The sequence below is a fragment of the Cryptotermes secundus genome, unplaced genomic scaffold, assembly GCF_002891405.2.
Source record: "Cryptotermes secundus unplaced genomic scaffold, Csec_1.0 scaffold612, whole genome shotgun sequence".
Taxonomy (NCBI): Eukaryota; Metazoa; Arthropoda; class Insecta; order Blattodea; family Kalotermitidae; genus Cryptotermes; species Cryptotermes secundus.
The window spans coordinates 588,121-608,583 of NW_019729902.1; the positions used below are offsets into that span (position 1 = coordinate 588,121).

Sequence of the window (20,463 nt, forward strand, 5' to 3'; positions counted from 1 at the left end):
TTTGCAACCAGTGCCCACTTCACACTCTCATATGTTATAAGTGGTTCTGCCAGTGGTGTGTATCATTTCAGATATGAAGTCCTGTAAGGTAACGCTGTCCCTGCGTAACCAATTAAGCACAACTCCATGGAGGCGATGGGGGAGTGGAAGTATAGATTCACATTTTCTTGGCACTAGTTGGAGGTGAGTGATCATATTCACGCCCCGGCCTCTTTACTCCCTGGGAAACAGCCCTCTGTACCCATTAGATAGAAGGTTTAGTGGACCCCAGAGCCGGTGTGGACGACATGGAGAAAATTCTTGACCCTATCGGGACTTGGAACTCCGACCCCTCGGTCTTCCAGCCCGTAGCCCCTCGCTATACCGACTACATCGTCCTGCCGGTTGCGTAGTTGGTGGAGGCACTATGTTACAAGCCGGAAGGCTGCGGGTTCGAATCCCGATGTAATCGGATTTTTTTTTTTTTAATTTCCCTAATCCTTCCAGCCGCACAATTGCCGTGGGGTCGACTCAGCCTCTAACAGAAATGAGTACCAGGAATCTTCCTGGGGGCAAAGGGCGGCCGGTTCATAAGGCTGACAACTTCACGGCCATCTGTTGGCCGATTGTGAAGGAAATGTGTGATCCTCGACGTCTCACAAACCCATGGGCCCCCACGGCCTGTTACAGGGTCATGAAGTCCTGTATGTTTCTATAAATTGTTCCAACTTAAGCTGGCCTAAATTGTTGGCTTATGTTTTGTACACGTCAATAGGTTCTGAGATATGGTCCCGAGATTACTGTTCACCATTAATCGAATAATCAGTTGGTAAAGAAGGGTATAATTGAAAGTAAATTATCAGTTAAAGCGGCCTCCGTAGTCTAGAGGTAACGTTCCCACCTCATGACTCGTGGTACGCGGCTGGTGAATCCAGTCTCTAAGTTTGGCAACGTTTGCAAAGCCCTGGGATTGGACATTTAGAATAGCAAGACTAAGACATGACAGTAAGAAACGTTTGAAGAAGTGAAAACGCAAAATATGCAGATGTATATAATATTAAGCCGTAGTTTATATCTGACGTTCCTACGTGAGTTGGCTTACCGTTCTATATCGTAACTCCATAAAGGGCGATAGTGACATATATATCACTTGTTTTCATGGTCAGGTGCCCAGTATTTCGCCCACCAAGTTTGTTTATGAGACGAATTTGCTTGTTGGAATAAATAGGGATTATTTTGTGAACCACCTTGAACCGAGTACAACCGGCAACCGGTAACAGACATGCGACGTGTGTTCTTGCAGGACTGATTCATTTTACTTTTATTTGCACGAAGTTCAATAAGTGAACGTATAATGGGGAGATCATAGCGCTCAATCCGTCCACTAGCATGTTTCATGTTCAAAACTACTCGATAGATTTCGACGAAACTCGGTATTTGGTAAGGCCCTGTAACTCAGTTTTATGGTGTCACTTTAATGTTGGTTTTCATCGGCCAAGTGTACTACTCACGTACATCAGTTCATATCGGTCTTTGTCTGTTTTCTTAAAAATGGGTGATCAAGATAGGCAAGTGCCATATATGTGCCTCATTAAAATCTGTAACGTTTATTTATTTTTTCTACACGTTAACAGTAACGTCCGTACCAGGAATATTCTTAGAATAGTCTTGGGGGTAAAGGGCGGCCGGCGCGTAGGGCTGACAACCTTTGCCGCCATCTATGAGCCGATTGTTTAGAAAATGTGGAACCTCAACATCTCACAACCCTATGGGCCTTCATGGCCCGTTACAAGGATACCTTTACTTTTTAACAGTAACATCCTTGGGTTAAATTAAGCTCCACACCGGAAGGTGTATGGGTAAGTGGGAGCGTAGTTCCACGCATTCTCAACCTCTATACTAGATTGAGGCAGTAATCATCTTTACGTCCCTGTAGGCACCCACTGGGTTGGAGTCTGAATGGAGCCCAGAGCCGATTTGGGCATTAAGGGCAAGTCTCCTACCCTTGACGGTAATCGAACTGCAGTTCCTCTGTCATTCTTCTCCCTCCTGGCTCCCCAGTTTTCGATATGAGGAATTTTTAATGAAGCAGTGAAGAATGTTACAGACTCTCAGCAGTGTCGTATTGTAATGTGATCATGACTTCGTGACGGTGAATTAGTATGCACGTTGCAGTAATGGATTTTAGTGTCAGAAATGAATATTAAAGGCCAGAGAAGAATTAAAAAATTGCCAAGAACGCGTCTTATAAAATGTGTTTCCATATTTCATAGTAAGGCTGCGTTTTACTTTCTTCTAACAGGAATGAATTCCACCCCCCACCCCACCCCTCATTCACGTTTAAGCGACAAAGGAACTCGTATAATTCCGCGTTTTGATGTGGTCTTATGGATTGGCCGTAGGGGACTTAACGGTGGTTGAACCCGATCTCCGAATTACTGGAGTATCCTCGTTCCCTTGCCAGGTGCAGGACGCTGGTTCTGAGGTGATTTGGCAGAGATCCAGTCGGCACACGGGTTAACGCAGAGACTCGACGCAGTTCGGAGCAATTAACCCCCACACGGACACGTCAAGTACTCGTAGTCACGGAAAAGCACGCGTTGTATGCGACTTGCGATCTAGAATCGGAGCCTATTATATCTCGCTCATTTTCATTTTCTGTTTTGTTAGATAATATAACTCCTCTGTGGTCTAGTGGTAAGAGTTCCTGGCTACAGATCCAGATGTCCCGGGTTTCGATTCCCGGCGCTACCACATTTTTTAAGAAATAGTGGGTCTGGAACGGGGTCCACTCAGTCTCGTGAGGATAATAGAGGAGATATTTCAAAGAAATAGCGGCTCCGGTCTAGAAAACCGAGATTAAAGGCCGTGGGGATTCGTTGCGCTGACCACGCGACCTTTATCCGCTAAAGTTGGCACTAAGTTCGCCGACAAGCGTCAGTCGCTCGGTCGATATAGTTTGCTTGCGGACTACAGGCCACGGAGTTATATAATTAACGAAAGTATACTGTTATTTAATTATAATCATTCTCAGTGGTTATTGGCGCACTGAGGAATTTGAAAAAAACCACCCCACCATAGCTTCTCGCAAATAAGTTGGAAACTGAAGCTTTGTATGAAATGGAATGGAAACACATGTCAGAGAGGTGGAAAGTCACTGCTCAGTACAGTATTACATTCATCATGCGAATGACCGACTGATTATTGGGCTATTCAGCGACTTCTATAAACTTCATATATGTTATATACTTACTTACTTACTTGCTTATGGAGGTGAACCGTTCTCGAGGAGCCACGAATTCTACAGCTACTCAAGAATTTCCCAGCATTTTATGGAACCCGAAGGTTCATTACCTTGTTCACAAGAGCCCTCCACTGGTCCCTATCCTGAGCCAGATCAATCCAGTCCATACCATCGCATCCTGTCTCTTCAAGATCCATTTTAATATTGTACACCTACCTACGTCTTGGTCTTCCCAGTGGTCTCTTTCCTTCCGGCCTTCCCAACCAATATCCTATATGCCTTCCTCGTCTCCCCCATTCGTGCTACGTGCCCTGCCCACCTCACCCGTCCCTGACTTAGTCATTCTAATTATACTTGGAGAAGAGTACAAGTTATGAAGCTCCTCGTTATGAAGTTTTATCCACATTCTTAAAACGCACACATAATAACTGGAGATTGTTTCATGCAGTGTCTTTAAAGCAGACAGGATTATGATAACTTTGAGCAGCAGTTCTCGGAATGTATTGTCCCAGTGTAATCGTGAATCAAATACAATCTTCATTTAATCAATCGGCTTCCATGGTGCTATGGTGTGTGCCCTTCACTTCGAGGAAGCGATAGTCTCTGAGACAAAAGAACATGGCGTAGAAGGAGCTAGTCTCCGGTTTTGTCCAGAAATAGCAACTGGCGTTGTGCTTCTCGTTACGGTCTTGTTTCAGCTTTGAAACCTACGGGAATAAAGTGAGTAATTGTTGATCCGCCCACCACGTGTGTCACTGGCAGGGGTCGAGACATCTCCCCCCCCCCCACTCGTNGACGTCCGGCCGACTTTCCGTGCCGCTTGCTTTTACAGATTTCTTATCTCTTCCAACATTGATACTAACATCATGTGGAGAAGACGGTTCAAATTCAACAGAGAATTTTTTCTTCCTTGTATTCGTCCTTCTCTCTCTTTCATGCTTTATTTTATAATCCTTCGCACCCTTCCTGCATCTCTTCGTTTTCCCTTAGAACTATGAATTAAGTTACGCCATTATCTCCCAGATGGAACAGTTTCCCACCTGTGCAACGTGAAAACTACTAGGGCGCGGGAACGTTATGACGTACAGATATAAATATCCTCCTGACGCATGCTCTGTACCCAGGGTAAAGCGACTAGGTTGTTTAGCTTCATCTCCATTTTGTGCCAGGTTGAAGTCGGGTCAACAGCATCTTCGTAGTCCGCCGCATCGCTGCGCTGCTCACACTCAGGCGCATTGCCTCTTATTTCCTTTCGTTCGTGCACGGTGGCACGAGTTGAAGGCGGTGTTGGCATTTAGAGATGCTGTTAACATCTCATGAGGAGTAGAAAGGTAAAGTTGTTCCTGCGCTTAATTAATTAAGCACCACACCATGAAGGCATATGGAGGAGTCTTCTTGACCTCGGCACTGGTTGGAGGTGAGTGGTCAACTTCCAAGCCCCGGCCGCCTTACCCCGGGGAAAGAGCACCGGTACCCATTGGATAGGAGGCTGGGTGGACTCCAGAGCCGGTCTGAACGACAAGGAGAAGGGAAAATTTTTGCCCCCACCGGGACTCGAACGCCGACCCCTTGGTTGTCCAGCCTTAGCTAGTCGCCATACCGACTGCGCTATCGCGGCTCCTACTCATGGGGCGTTGATTGGGAATTATAGTACTTGAAGGGATGGAGGAAGCTGTATAATTAATGTCTTTTGCAGTTCCAGTAAACTCGAGATGGGTACAGAGGTTTGAATGCAGCCGTGAAGACTGAAGTTAATGCATTTCTGACGAATAATAAGTTTGGTAGTTTTTTTATTACTAGTGGGGTGGGACTAAGTCCCTTGTACTGCGGCCACTTCTGGCCTATTGTACCAGCCCCAGATGATAGGTGAGGGTGATTGTGCAGCGGTTGGTGTAATGAAGATTGGCAGGGGAAACCGAAGTACTCGGAGAAAACCTGCCCCAGCGCCACTTTGTCCACCACAAATCCCACTTGACCAGCCCCGGGATCGAACCCGGGCTGTCGCGGTGGGAAGCCAGCGCCTAACCGCTTGAGCTATGGCGCAGCCCAACAATTTTGATAACTTCAACTTGTGTGTGCTTGACGTGTAAGTCCTTATGTTTCTAGCAATGTACCCATTAAAATGAGAATTAATAATAGTAATAATAATAATAATGGTAATAAAAATAAAAGGCCGAGTAGGTGAATTGGTAGTTCATACATCGCGCAAAAAATAAAGTTGCAGTTTCTGCCCGTAAAACTACGAAACTTTAATCCGACAGTTCGAACACCCCTGAGTTTTGTTTTGTAAGTAGATATTTCACTCTACAAAAGTGTTCTTGTTGAGACGGATAAGATTTATATAGCTTGGGGGGGGGGGTAAAATGGTCTCTTTTGTAACGTCAGTCATAGCCCCCGAAATGAAAACAGAGTGTAGCTTCCGAGAAGTCGCTTGTCAGTGGCTTGCAGTTCTGATGTCTCCGTAAGGCAGGCCTGTCAAACTCGTACTTACTTCCGGTCCAGTTATGTTGTTTGAACTGGCGACCCCGGCTTCAACATCAGACGAAAAAAAGGTTTGACAGGTATGATATTGGAAGCGGATCAATCTGTTCAATAGAGGCGAGGCGGACTTGAATGCCCAGACCTTGGCTCTGTTGTCATCGTCGTCTTCGAAGTCCATGTATGATGTTGAGAGTTTCATTAAGTAAAAAGTAAACAAAAAAAGAAAAAGGTAATGCCAGACCGTGAACGCCTGGTTGTGAGACGTCGAGGTTCCCGCATTTTCTCTAGACAGTCAACTCACAGATGGTGGTGAGGATAACCTTACGCTCCGGCCATCCTTTACACCCCAGGAAGATTTCTGATGTTCATAGAGGCTGAGTTGACCACACGGCCATAGTGCGGCTGGAAGGATTAGCTAAACCCGCGACCTTCCAGCTTGTAGCATAGTGCCTCAATCAACTACGCTACGGCGTGCCCCAAGTTCCATTAAGTATGTAATTGTAACCCTCGCGATACATTTGTATCGCATTAATTATTCACGAACATGTTTAAATTTTAAAAACGTTGAAGAATTCTGCCGTGTTGGATAATACCTGTGTGTATTTCCGTGAATGTCAGCTGAAGTGTCAGAAAAACATGACCCCACCATCTTCATGGTCGAAGAGTAAGGCAGCGTCAGTCGGGCAGCAAGTTTATTTTTGTCCTTGGCACTACAGCCCCAGTGGGCCTAGGCCTACCTCCATGAACTTCTCCGTTCACTTCGGTTTTTCTAGATATTACACATTCGGTAGGACTCCTTGGGCGGGTGATCAGCTCGTCGCAAGGCCTCTACCTGTACACAAACACAGAAAAACGCACACACACAAACTAAACATCCATGCCCTGAGTGGATTCGAACCCACGATCCCGGTTTCCAAGCGAGCGAAGAAAGTACATGCCTTAGACCGCTCGGCTACCGTGACCGGCGCAAGTTTATTTAGTCCCAACAATAGTGAAAACGGTAGAGATACTTCAGCAAAGTTTTAACAAGTAATATCTTGAAGTTTTACACCGAAACGAACTTACTGCTTGGAGTGGAGTCCTTGAGAAACGAATTTTCTCTGAGCTGGCCTGGAAATTCTTCACCTTTTGTGAATCCCCAACGCTCATTACCGCCACGTTTCCATCTGCATCCCATTTCTGTAAGATTCATTTTAATAATATCCGTGCAAGTACGCCTATCTCCTCATTTTTCTGCACAAGTGTTTTCATACCTACTGTGGCTGTCTTATTCTTTGATCAGCCCCACCGTATTTAATAAGTAGTGTAGGCATTAAGTGTAATAGTGCTGCATAAAATTTATCATACCACTGTACAGAGGTAGGAAATGGAAAGGGGCCAGCGATCAATGTAAGAGTTACAGGCTAGATGTACACTGTTCGCGCTTTGTTCCTCCAGGCCCTGAGCAGTGCAAAGAGAGACATCCTGCCGAATTGCAACCCTCTCCATGCTGTGTCTTGGAAGGAGTCCTGACCATTCTGCTTGGGATACATTTGTTGTTTCTGATCAGAAGAAACATGTCCTACCGTGTCTTACCTCGTGGGCTTTGCTGGGGGACTTTCGGAGAATACAGTAAACCCTTGTCCAACACTGACTTATACACGCAAAATGAGATTAGGACAACTATTTTTCAGAATTACAAGGTATTTTGGACTTTTTCAATTGTCAGATATTCTAGAAAATAGAAAACAGGACGTTTCGGAAACTAAATCCGTTTCCGTCCTCATGTCAGGTGTGGGGGGGGGGTCCTTAGAAAGATCTAACCTCAATCACCTCGCAGACACAGGCATTGTTTACACCGTCAGCCTGAGCAGAAGTCAGAAGACTTCGACGTGATAAAGAAGGCATATCGCATAGGAGAAGTGCATTTAACAAGTGACAGGATAAAGGTAAAACATTCAGGATGTGCTTTTAGCGAGTGACTGTTTTCTGAACAGCAGCGTGGATCAGACGCTGAAATGTTAAATTTATTATGCACTGACGAGTAAGGTCTTCTGGGTTATAACACTGTGTAGTTAAATAAAAATCCGACGTTTCGGAGGAACTTACCGCTAGGTAAGCAACTGGCAAGCACGTACTTCTTGCTGGGTTCTTGTTTGGCGTAAACATTTGCTCTGAACATGTAGGCGATGTGTTTCTCTGAAGCCTTGGGCTTTTTATGAACTACACATCTTTACAAGTCCGAAATTCGTGCTCCTCTCAGTCACCGCTCTGAGAACCCCAGGTTCAACTTATATTCTGTTTTTCTTCGTCTTTCTCCATACTCAGTTATTCTCTTTCTTTTCCTATTCTTGTCTCCTCTGCCAGTTCTTCTCCTCATCCTTCATCTTCTTTTTGATGTAAAGCTTATATTCATTATTGTGGCAGAAAGAATGTCAAAGTATTGTCTACATAGACAGAGCCCGCCTTTACGATTTTTCAGTACAGGAGTCACATTTGTGGGTGTTACGTCACATATGATTCTGCTTTCGGAATATGATAGGGTTATATTATTCCCATGAGAAGCAGGTTTGGTCACATAACTGTGAGGTGGGTCAGTAAATCTCTTGGCCAGCTTCAAAATTCATTTCTCATTTTCATGATCATTTTTACAGATCGTAAGACTCCTTGGACGAGTGATCAGCTCGCCGCAAGGGCTCTACCTAAACACAGGACAACACACACACATACCAAACATCCGTGCCTTGTGGGATTCGAACCCACGATCTCGGCTTGCGAGCGAGCGAAGACAGCTCGGCTTCCGTGCCCGGCTGATCACTAGTTTAGCTGCTGACATTTCCCTGCCGGTCGTGTGACCTTTGTCGAGCCTTTTTGGAAGCGGGCTGTAGATTTAAATCATTTCCCCCTTAACTTTGTTATGTTGCAGCACGTTTGCTTTGAAAGCAATAGTCGATAGTCAATCGTCAGTATGACCGCGTAGGTGCGTGCTGCGAACAATGGTTGTCCTACCTAGCGGGTGGATCTTGCATTATTCCATAAAACCTTTAACAATTCAGAGAAGATAAATAGATCCCGCAGGGTGGGCGGCCCGTAATCTCAGAGTCGATAGACATGTCACGTTTCCTGGAATGCTACGTATGCGCTCCGTTCTTTTGTAAGCCATTTGGAACGGTTCCTATTTCTTTCATGCCTTCTTCACTCTCCCCATTTCGTTCTCTTTTTGAGAAAAATTTAGGAATGAAAAGAGTTACTAATTCGCTCCTAGACGCGCCTTGAAAGAGCTTCAACTTTATAAAAGCGTTGCGAATGTAGCTACCATACTGCTATCTTTGGCGAAGTATGGGTCGCAGACAGTGAAATTGGGGTTTATTTCGTCTGGCAAATAAATACAGAAAACTTCACATCCCAGAATTTTGGTACAATATTTTTGGACTTTAACCATCGTCTTGTCTTTATCTAAAAAGCGTGCTGTTTATTTGTCAAAGCACAACGTTTACCTGAAGACGGAGACAGTATCCGGTCTCCGTCTGCAGATAAAACTTAGTCAGTTGAGCCAAGTCGGTATAGCTAGTCCCTATCTCCGAACCTGAGGGACCTGTGGCGTGCTCTTGTGATCACAGTAATGAACGTTCGGGTTCCATAAAATGCTGGGAAGTTCCTGAGTAGCTGCATAATTGGCTTCTCAAAAAAGGGCTCAGCTCCGTGTGTGTACGGACTTAACCTTGAGAGAAGAATATTGGACATAATTTTGTATGAAGTTGATAGCAGTGATATCCCCCAATAATTACTACATTCAGTTTTATCACCCTTCTTGTGAACTGGTACAATAATAGGCTCCTTCCACTGATCAGGCAATTTTTCTTTATTCCAGATAGAGTTAATGAGTTTATGCATCTCAGACCGTAATATTTCACTTCCTGCCTGAAGAAGTTCTGCCGGAACTTGATCACTACCTGGCGATTTTTACCTTTTCAACTTTTCATTAGCAATTTGAACTTCGCAAGAACTAGGATCAGGTACCAACGGTTCAGCTGTATGTATTTCTATCTACATAACATCACTGACCCTAATGACCCTTCTCATCCTCACTAAGTTACTTCTAGGCTGGTAGCCCATCTTAAATTTGTTTACTCTTCTAGACGGGTCTCTAATGTTCTTGTTCTTGCTCTTCTTTGTAAGCTTAATATGCTTTGTACGGCACATAAATGTCGAATGGCCACTTACACGTACAGATATGCAGTTTGACGTAATCGTGATGTCACTGATGACATACCAGGACTTACGAATGACGTTTTGATACCTTCAGAAGACTCTGCTGCTCATTAAAATGCATTTAAGGGCTCGCCGTAACGAATTTGGTTGAGGCACTATGCTACAAACCGGAAGGCCGCGGGATCGAATCCCGATGAGGTGGATTTTTCCAATTTACGTAATCCTTCCATCCACACCATGGCCCTGGGGTGGACTCAGCCTCTAACTTGCCGCGATCTTTGAGCCGATTGTCTAGAAAATGTGGGAACCTCAACATCTCACAACCCTATGGGCCTCCACGGCTGTTACAGGGATACCTTTACTTTACTTTACTTTACTTTACTTCTGTAATTTCTCATTAGAAGTTCTGATACCGCACTGAACAGTGCGACAGGCGGTTCTGGCTTCCCACGAGAACCTGTGAAACTCTGGAGGGCGGCTGCGTGGTAGGTATCTCATTGTGTATTATTAGAAAGCGAACAGAGGCCCAGGAGGAGGGAAATACGGATGGAAAGACTGCTTTAGAGTGTATTCTTAAGAATTATTCCGAAACTCAGAATGTATATGTATAAACAGGAAGGAGGTTGGTTTGGATGTGTGACGTACCGATTTCAACTGACAGGCGAATGGCGGAAGCGCAGATCACTTTGGAAAATGTCTCGCGTGGATGTTGGGTAGAAGCTGTCATGGCCTGAGAAAATATATGAAAATTATTTAATACACCGCCGGTTGCGTGTAGCACGCTCTTGGATTTCCCTAGGGCCGGCTTGTTAGCATGTGTATCGATTAGTCGGATGGTCGCCCTGTCTCTTCCCGACTACGGATCTGACTTTAAATTGAAGTCATTTGCAGGCAGCAAAGAAAATTAGACTTCAGTAATCGCTGTACATATTGGATTCAGAGTAGGTTGTTTCTGTGCAGAGAATGTCTGTAAGTGGAGAGAGAGTTCCTTCGGCGTTCAAGCATGCAATTAGCACACTGTATTGCTCTCATTTTGTGTGTGTTGATGGATATGCTACCGAGGTACAGCTAGAGATTTTTCTTCAGTCTCTTAACAGAAATGCGGGCTTTAATTCACAGCCACCTTAACAAGACGTTATTAGTACAGAATTTCAAAACGTGAATTCAGTAAGTTGGAGAGTCAGATTTACCGCGTCTGTGGCCTGGTGGTCAAAGTTCCTGGCTGCAGATCCAGAGGTCCGGGTTCAATTCCCAGCGCTACCAGATTTTCTGAGAAGTAGTTTTTCTGGAACGGGATCCACTCAGCCTCGTGAGGATAATTGAGACCGGCTCCGGTCTAGAAATACGAAATGAACTGCCGTGGGGATTCGTTGCGCAGACCACGCGACACCCTCTATCCGCTAAAGTTGGCACTAACTTCGCTGACAAACGGCGGTCGCTCGGTCGGTATAGTTCGCATGTGGACTAAAACCACGGAGTTTATTTGGAGAGTCAGATTATTAACATGAGATCTGGGCAAATTCCCAGTAAGCTGAGGATTTTTCTCTTCACCGCCATTGGGACTCATCCAGTCTTTTGTGTTAGAGATGGCGAACCTCTTTGCTTGCCTGGTTCTCGTTGGTCCAGTACTGCCATGATAAACTTAATGAAACGAGTAAGTGCTTATTTGCTCGAAGGCTTTTAAATTCTCATTAGCTGCTTGAGTCGCCTGTATTGCAGGCCTACGTTACACAGGGGAAGAACTATTGACACTATATTTGTCTCGCTGTTTTTCTTTCTCGCATACGGTTTGTAATAATTGGAAAAGCAGTCGTGAGACAGTGAAAGTATTGGTATTAATATACCGTCTGTATTTCTTCGCAGTTACATAAGTATTTAAATTATATGAAATGTATTAATCCTTTCTTCTCTTATGAACTGTTAGCCGATGGCACAGTTTTGGAAGTATCTCTCATTGAGCACATTTCAGAAAGAAACGCTATTAGCTTATTTTACTGATTTTATGATGTAAGCCAGCTTATATTACCAACACATCTGTATGTATGTTCCCTGTCGAAAATTTTGAGCAATGATTTTCGAAACTTTTGTAATGAACATCCTGACACAAACAGTCTCCTTTGCATTTTAATTTCTTTAGCATCTAATTTCAGCTTAGCAGTGTCGGTATAGCGACTGGCTACGGGCTGGGTGGTCAAGGGGTCGAGTTCTATTCCCGGTAGTGCCAAGAATTTTTTCTTCTCCAAGTCGTCCAGACCGCCTCTCGGGTCCACCCAACCTCCAATTCCCTATCCAGTGGGTACCGGAGGCTCTTCCCCCGAGGCTAAAAAGGCCTGGGCGTGAAACTGAGCACTCACCTCCAGCCTCCAGCTAGTGCCGAGGTCAAGATATTGTGGATCTGTACATGCACTCCCCATACGCCTTCTTGACGTAGTACTTAATTAGTTAAGCATAGGGACTTCCCCCCCCCCTCCTTGGCACTAGAGCCCTAGTGGGCCTAGTCCTACCTCCATGAACTCCGTTCACTTCGGTTTTTCTAGATCTTACACATTCGGTAGGACTCCTTGGGCGGGTGATCAGCTCGTCGCAAGGCCTCTACCTGTACACAAACACAGAAAAACGCACACAAACATCCATGCCCTGAGTGAGATTCGAACCCACGATCCCGGCTTCCGAGAGAGCGAAGACAGCCAGGGACAACTTAGTCCTAAGTGTTTCTGAGATAGGAGCCGGCACTAACGGCTAACTAACATATTCAGCTTTCTTACTGCAGCCCTTATGTTGACAGCGACACAATGTAATGGTCGTTCGAAATGTACACTGACCTGTCGTTTTCACGGCGATAACGTAACGGAGCCGCGGAGGGAGGCATATGAAATGTTGTGTACACAGATACCATAACCACAGCTACCCCTGATATTACGTATTAAACGCTACCTGCCTTACGTGTCACTGATGTCAGTATCGTACCGACGATGACGCGGATGTCTGAGGTTTCTGTGTAGTGAAATCCTGTTTTGGTGGAAATTGTGTAGAAGGGCGGATCACTAAGTATCGTGTATTTCCCACTGGAAACATTATGTTCCGGTCACGGTAGCCGAGCGGTCTAAGGCATGCACTGTCTTCGCTAGCTCGGAAGCCGGGATCATGGTTTCGGATCCCACACAAGGCATGGATGTTTAGTGTTTGTGTGTGCGCGCGCGTTTTTCTGTATTTCTCTACAAGTGGAGCTGATCACCCGCCCAAGGAGTCCTACCGAATGTCTTAAGATCTAGTAAACCGAAGTGAAACGGAGAGTTTAATGGAGGTAGACCGAGCCCCCTCCCAAAAAAAAAATAAAAAAAAATTGGGGCTGTAGCTCCTAAGGAAAAAAGAGATACATTATGTAGATTGAATACTTGAACGAACGTATGCGTCCTGTATAAGGCCTTCGTAAAACATTTCATTATCCCTTTCTCTTCTGTGGTGAGACATCTGTCGTCAGATGCGTGTTGGTGCAATAGTCGGTAAGTTATATATTTACGAAGTTAAATTGATTTTGTCTTCAAGTAATTGTTGACTTAACTGGAGAGCCTTAGAGGTACGTTTGGATCTCTTTGCTTTCAAGAAGTTTTCCAGCAGATGGCACGGGCAGGTGATTGAACTTAAAACCAGCCCCCTTCCGTTAATGGAAGTGAGTTTTGCAGGCAGGTCTTATAACCCCTCGTCTGGTCTACACGCACCCATGTCGTTCTCTACGCTTGGCTTCTCTCACTGTGCCGTGTAGCTGGCAGCTGTTTCCTGCATGAAAATAATGCAAACCCTAACTCATGTGGACCGGCAATAGTTCTCCCCCTAATGTTCAGCACGAATAGCACCTTCTTCTTGCTGGAAAACGCAGCATTATTTACTCTGTTAATTTGCTTTTATAATTTTCGAAATACACCTATACGGCATATAAGAAATTGACCATGTTCATGATGAAATTAAGGAAAGAACGCCTCTGTTGTATAGTGGTCAGAGTTCCTGGCTACACATCCAGAGATTCCGGGTTAAATTCCCGGCCCTACCAGATTTTCTGAGAAGTAGTGGGTCTGGAATGGGGTTCATTCAGCCTCATGGGGATAATTGAGGAGCTATTTAAAGGAAATAGCGGCTCCGGTCTAGAAAACCGACGTTAACGACCGTGGGGGGATTCGTTGCGCTGACCACGTGACACCCCCTATCCGCTGAAGTTGGAACTTCGCGGATAAGCGGCGGTCGCTCGGACGATATTGTTCGCTTGCGGACTAAAGCCAGAATAATAATAATAATAACAATCGCGTATCCTGGTATTGCTTCATATTATCCGGTATCAAGGAATGTTTTCACTTCAGCATTCCGAAACACAAACGCTGAATCTGTGTGAGAGTTTACAGAGGCGAGTCGCTGCCAATGACTGTACGCACCTGCGTAACATTCAGGGTGTCACCCCTTATAAAATCCAATACAAAAATGAGGACCTTTTTTTTTCACACAGTTAACGGCTTTACCGCTTGGTTTGTATGCTTGTGAAAAGGAGCTCTTACTTTCAGATTATAACATTGATTACAACGGGGTGCACGCGGTAACGTACTTGGTTGAGGCACTATTCTACAAGCCGGAAGGTCGTGGGATTGAATCCCGATGAAGTCATTGGATTTTTCAGTAGACATAATCCTTCCAGCCGCACTATGGCCCTGGGGTCGACTCAACCTCTAACATAAATAAGTAGCAGGAATCTTCCTGGGGTTAAAGGGCGGCCGGCGTGTATGGATGACAAACTTACCGCTATCTATGAGTCAACTCTCTAGACGTGGGAGCCTCGATCTCTCACACCCGTATGGTCCTTCACGGCCTGTTATTGGGTCAGCTTTTCAGCTTTAACATTGATTACAGCGTTGTTGAAAATAAGCGCTCAGGAAAATATTACAAACTATAAAGGATATTGTATCGTAGTGTCATGTTATTTATTTATTTATTTATTTACATCAGTAGAACTTGTGTATACATACATTATACGTTTATTGTCTGCTACATGTTTCGGCCTTTCGGCCATCGTCACTGTCGGCTTCCCTGCTCACCCCCCACTTTGGTTACCATATTCGTCTTTGTTAAAATGTTAATTTTGAAAATTGTTAAATTTTTTATAATTTGTTGAATTCAAACTCCTTTTCAAGTACAAGTTTTGTTCTTCGCATAGATATATTTATTGTAGTTTCTTTTTCGTGTTTGTGGATGCAGATACGGTTTCTTGCAGTTGGACTGTGTGTGCTGGTTAAGCCGTGTCGCGGGTTGTCGTCTTGTTTCTTCATGAACGATGAAGTAAGTCTACGAGTTAGGTTAATGCAGTAACTCGCAGTAACGCTCCCAGCTTTGTAGCTCGCCTGTCGGAAACAAAGAACGCATACATTGCTGTGATTGTAATACCTCCTTGAAGGGCACAAGGAGGTGGGATGAAGTGGGTTCAGAGGATCGGAACTGGATGGAACTGGCTCAGGAGCATTTCCATTTGCTGGGTTTGTTATCAGCAGTATTGAAATTTGGGTTCTGAGAACACAATGTTAGTTGTAGGATTTGAAGTTCTCTCTTCTGGGATATAACTTCGCGTATTCCCTTGGAAGTCAACCGACATTTCGGAGGAAAATATCGCCTTCATCTTCAGGGTCGACGAATAAACTGAGCAAGCATAGTATAGCTTTCTCGGCTTATTCGACCCTGAAGATGGCGGCGACATATTCCTCCGAAACGTCGGTTGACTTTCAACGCACTACAACGGTGTTATATCGCAGAAGATAAGAACTCTTCGAAGTGTTAGTTACCGTAGTTTGTTTAGTTAGCCTACAATCAGCCTAGGCTCTTAACTTGCTAGAGCATCGTTAAATACTGCAAGAAGCGATTCGCTGATCTTGAGATGTTAGCTTTGCAGTAATCGTGCTGAGCGACCTTTTGTCATTGCTGAGACGCAGGCCCGCAGCTGAGTGAGAAAGAACACGTGGGCCGTGTCAGAGTTACGTAACCTGGACATATCGGGACAGTGAGGAACATATCATCCCAATTAATGACGATATAATGTTGTGGCCAGCTGTGTTATTACACCATGTAGTCTGACAGGTGGTTTTACCTTGAACATGGAGGTAGTATGTTCATGTGACACATTGGTAACAACCTTACCGTACCACAATGTTTTCATAACCCAGAAGGCCACAATGTGGACCCTCGGATCTCACAACGATAGATGAGAATTTCTTTATCCTAACTCCGCCTGCTAAGTGCTTCTTGTGGCAGTGGTCACAGTGACAGTGCACTTCCCCAGAATCGGCCTGGACTTGTTAGCTGCCCCGGCATGGAACCGAACCTTGGTCATCTCCCCGTAGCCAGTCGCTGTAGCAACCTTGAATAACCTAGGAGCTACGTGAATGCTGGTTCCGAACTCTGATCGTCGGTACTGTGTCCTTAGGTAGGCCGCACACTGGCATGCGTCAAGACGTGTTATACAGTCAAGGCACGATGTCTGAGACATGACGCAAAGAAAGGAGTGCAGTTGAAACGAACGAGATTAAAACCGCCACACACCGGTCCCAGTCATAATGCTGAGGAATCAGGAATGAAGCAAGACTGCGTCTTTTGTCTCATGTCCTGATGTTTGTCTTGACGCAGTTGGTGTGCAGCCGCACTTAGATGAAACAGTCATGAGATCCATCCTCAGACGCCGCAGGAAGGCCTCCGTTTTGTCGTTTGGATTGCGAAGCAGGCATGAGGGGCTGTTAGCAATGTGATGGAAAGCAAAATGCACACATTTCCTTCTTTTCATAGTTTCGCTTGCGCGGTTCCGAATGAGGACATGTCATCATCCCCTCGTATTGCCAGGGACTTTTTTACTCAGTAATACCCACGTATTTGGGGATTTAGTGACACCAGCTCCATAGTGTTTCGGCTGCTAAAGGTTTATTTACTTTTTTACCGTGTAATACTACCGAAGCATGGTATCGTGGGGTGATGGTGCCCTAATGCGTTTCCTATGCACTCACCTAAGAGCTGGGATACAGCGCTACGTTAAAAAGTTACTGTAGTTGTCTTGTCTTGGGTTTCATGGCGCCTCCCTCGACGCAGGCCAACACATAGCAGTGTTCTATCGTTATAATTGTAGTATAGGTGGTAAGGCGGCGGAGTCGTGAAGCTGGCCACTCATCTCCTGGTGCCGAGGTTAAGAGTGGTGGAGTATAGCTCCACTTCCCAGTATGCCTTCATGGTACAGTACTAAATTAAGTACAAGGGAAATTATAAAAGATAAAACAACTCCGTCCAGTGTGACTGTTGAAGTTTTTACTACTTCAATTCTTAACACCCTTGCATGTTTCGGTCCCTATAGACCATCATCAGAGGGACATCGATACTCTTTGGAAAACACTATTACAATGGGTGTTCTGAATGTTAAAATATACACACATTCAGTGCTTGTAATGCACAATATATAAAGAATCCAAAGTTTTCACAACTACAGCGGTTGCACACCACGAACAAACACAGGACGATATCAAAGAACCTCCTTCTCAAGAAAGACAGGCGGCACAATCTCGGCCCCCATCAAGAAACGCGATAAGAGAAGGGACACGAACCTATTTGGTTTATAAATTTTAACTTAAATAACAAAAGTATTAAAAGACTTTAATATACCAGAACGTGTGGCGTGGTTTGCTAAACTACACAGCGAACATCCCCCTCCATTGCCAGTGATTCTGAGAGTGTTTTACCCGCCTGGCAACTTACTGTCCTTCACGTTACAGAATTATACAGAGTAATTAGTAGAATTTCTGTTTTATGTGTATCGCGGTCTTAGTGCCTATTTTAAAGCAAAGAAAATGAGAGCATTCTCGAAGACTAACCGCAGCGGTAACAAGCAATTTGTGGGCGTTCTGGGCAAAGCAAAAAGGAACGCCTTGTATGGAAATCATATCTGTGTCTGTCTGTCTGTCTGTCTGTATGGTTAGGCAGAATTGCTGGAATGTTGACATGGAAATCTTCTAGCAGAAGATGTCATGCGGTTCTAATTTTTAGCCATATTGATCTATACTAATGCCTGGTTTACATGAAGTCACAAATGTACCATACCATGTAAGATTTGAGGCTTTCACGGCGGTGACTATGAAGAAAGCAGTCTTCTGGGACTGGTGGTTAACACCACATATACACGGTGCCAAATCCCAGAAGACTGCTTTCTTCGTACCGTACCATGTTTTCCTTAAACCTGGTGGACAGATTCTTATGAAATTCAACATCAGTGACTTCCATCAGAAGTTATCGGGCAGCCCAGACTTTCAGCCACATTAATTCACAGTGAAGTCTGGTGTACATGAGGACATAAATGAAATTTTTCCAGGTATCCCATATACGGTTGCGAAAATGATTTTGAAATTGGGTGTGGAAGGCTTCCACGAAAACTTGTAAGACAATCCCACTTTCAGCCATCCGGATCTACAGTAGAGGCCAGTTTACGTAAGACCGAATAGATTTTTTCCAGTATTCCATAAAGCGTTCTACAGATGTTCCACTAAACTTACCAGTGCGTTCAAATTTTCAGCCATATTGACCCGCAGTGAATTCTAGTTCACATAATGCCACAAATTGACATTTCTATGTGCTATATAAACCACTCATGGATTTTCCTTAAGTTAGACATGGGAGACTTTCACCAAAAGTTGACGGAAAATTCCGATTTTCATCCATAATATCTCGCTTACATAAGGCCGTAAATGGACATTTCCAGCTTTCCCATAAACCGTTTAACAGATAATACTTGTCTTTATTTTTTTTTTGCCCTATTGTGTATCATGTATTAAAGGTATATTTGAGAGCCGTAGACTACCTGGTTATCGAAACATATAGTGGGATGTCAACAAACCTAATATCAAATATTTTAATATCGGTTTTATAATCAGTTGTTGTGTTGGCGACTCTCAGATGTACACGTACTTTTAAGATAATGTTGAAATTCGGTGTGGAGACTACACTGAACGTTGTTTGTTCTGTTCCGATTTTCGGCCATATCAATCCGCAATGAAGACTGGTTTGCATAGGCCCATAAATGGATATTCCCGTATATCCCATAGAACCATTCTACAGGCTTTGTTGAAATTCTGTATGGAGATTTTCACTAATCTGCATTTCATGTTTCCGACTTTTAAGTGACCTTATCTGTCTACAGAGAGCGCCATTGGTAATTTTGTGTGCGACATTTTTCAGTTTTATTTTTTGTCCTTCCGGCGCTGGGCCCTGTCTCCACAAAACCCTGTAGTTTATGTGTGGAAATACCGGTTTCATAGCAACCAGACGTGTTAGTAACGCACGTAATATTGCAAAATGTCATCTTTCTTAAGGCCAATTAATTTAACTTACATGTATTAAGTACTGTATATTTCACCAGAGAATCCTTGCAGCTGCTCTTAATATGGGTCCGTTCTCTAGTCACGGAACAAGCAGTGTTATACACGTGGATTGTTCACAGTAATGGTGGTTCGGTGTTTACAGTGCGTCCGTAGAGATAACATGTGGTTAAAGGATGCCTGTTGAAACCTTTAGTCAAATTGCTGACAATCTTCATGAACGTGGCCTTGCGTTAGTTCCTTTGCTCCATGTGAGCCATTATGTAATCCTGTACAAAAGTTTGGTCGGGATACTTCAAGAGAAGACGAAGGACGTAACGCCCCAGACTTGTATTTAGTAGGTGCTTGGTTTGAATCTCGACCGGGACACACTATACAGACCCTGTTTTCCCTGGTTTTCTGTGGCCCCTCCTGGCGTCCGCTTTTATGAGGCAAGTTCCATGTGAGGTAAGGTAAAGGTATCCCTGTAGCAAACCGTGAAGGCCCATAGGGTTGTGAGACGTCGAAGCTCCCACATTTTATCTAGACATTGGGCTCACAGATGGCGTTGAGGTTGTCAGGCCTACGCGCCGGCCGCCCTTTACCCTCCAAGAAGATTCCTGGTACTCATTTCTGTTAGAGGCTGAGTCGACCCCAGGGCTATAGTGCGGCTGGAAGAATTAGGTAAACTGTAAAAATCACCTCATCGGGACTCGATCCCGCAACCTTTTGGCTTTTTGTAACCACGGTCTGTTTCTCTCTTACAGGAATCAGATTTAAATTTGCTAGACAATTTGTTTACCAAATACCAAATTTACAAGTAACTTACATCTGGTGATTAGTTTTAAGGATGTAACAAGCTGTGTAAGATTTGAGGTTTTCACGGCGATGACTATGAAGGAAGCAGTCTTCTGGGATGTGGCGTCGTGTAGTTATTATGTTAACCGACGTTTCGGAGGAACGTATCGCCTCAAACTTCAGGGTAGAAGAAAGAAGGAAATGCGCGAGCGAGGAACCAACGTGAGCAGGTGCTAACAGACTAATGTCGAGTTCGAGTCCTACCGAATACCTAAGATCTAGTAAACCTAAGTGAAACGGAGGCTTTCATGGTCAACGCCCAAATTGGGGCTGTAGCGCCAAAGAAAAAACATACTTCATGGGTCTATTAGAAATTATGAACTTAAGAGTAATAATGAATCAAGACACGGCGTT

The 20,463-nt window shown here is 44.4% G+C and overlaps 1 protein-coding gene and 1 long non-coding RNA gene across 8 annotated transcripts in view; one reads left to right on the plus strand and one right to left on the minus strand.

The window, feature by feature from the left end:
- LOC111865773 (semaphorin-1A) overlaps positions 1-20,463 on the plus strand; it is a 566,056-nt gene that overhangs the window by 202,537 nt on the left and 343,056 nt on the right. The window lies entirely within an intron of this gene.
- LOC111865775 overlaps positions 14,902-20,463 on the minus strand; it is a 186,164-nt gene continuing 180,602 nt past the window's right edge. Inside the window, exon 4 of the long non-coding RNA XR_004513158.1 lies at positions 14,902-15,276. This is a non-coding gene — a long non-coding RNA (uncharacterized LOC111865775). The remainder of the gene's footprint in view (positions 15,277-20,463) is intronic.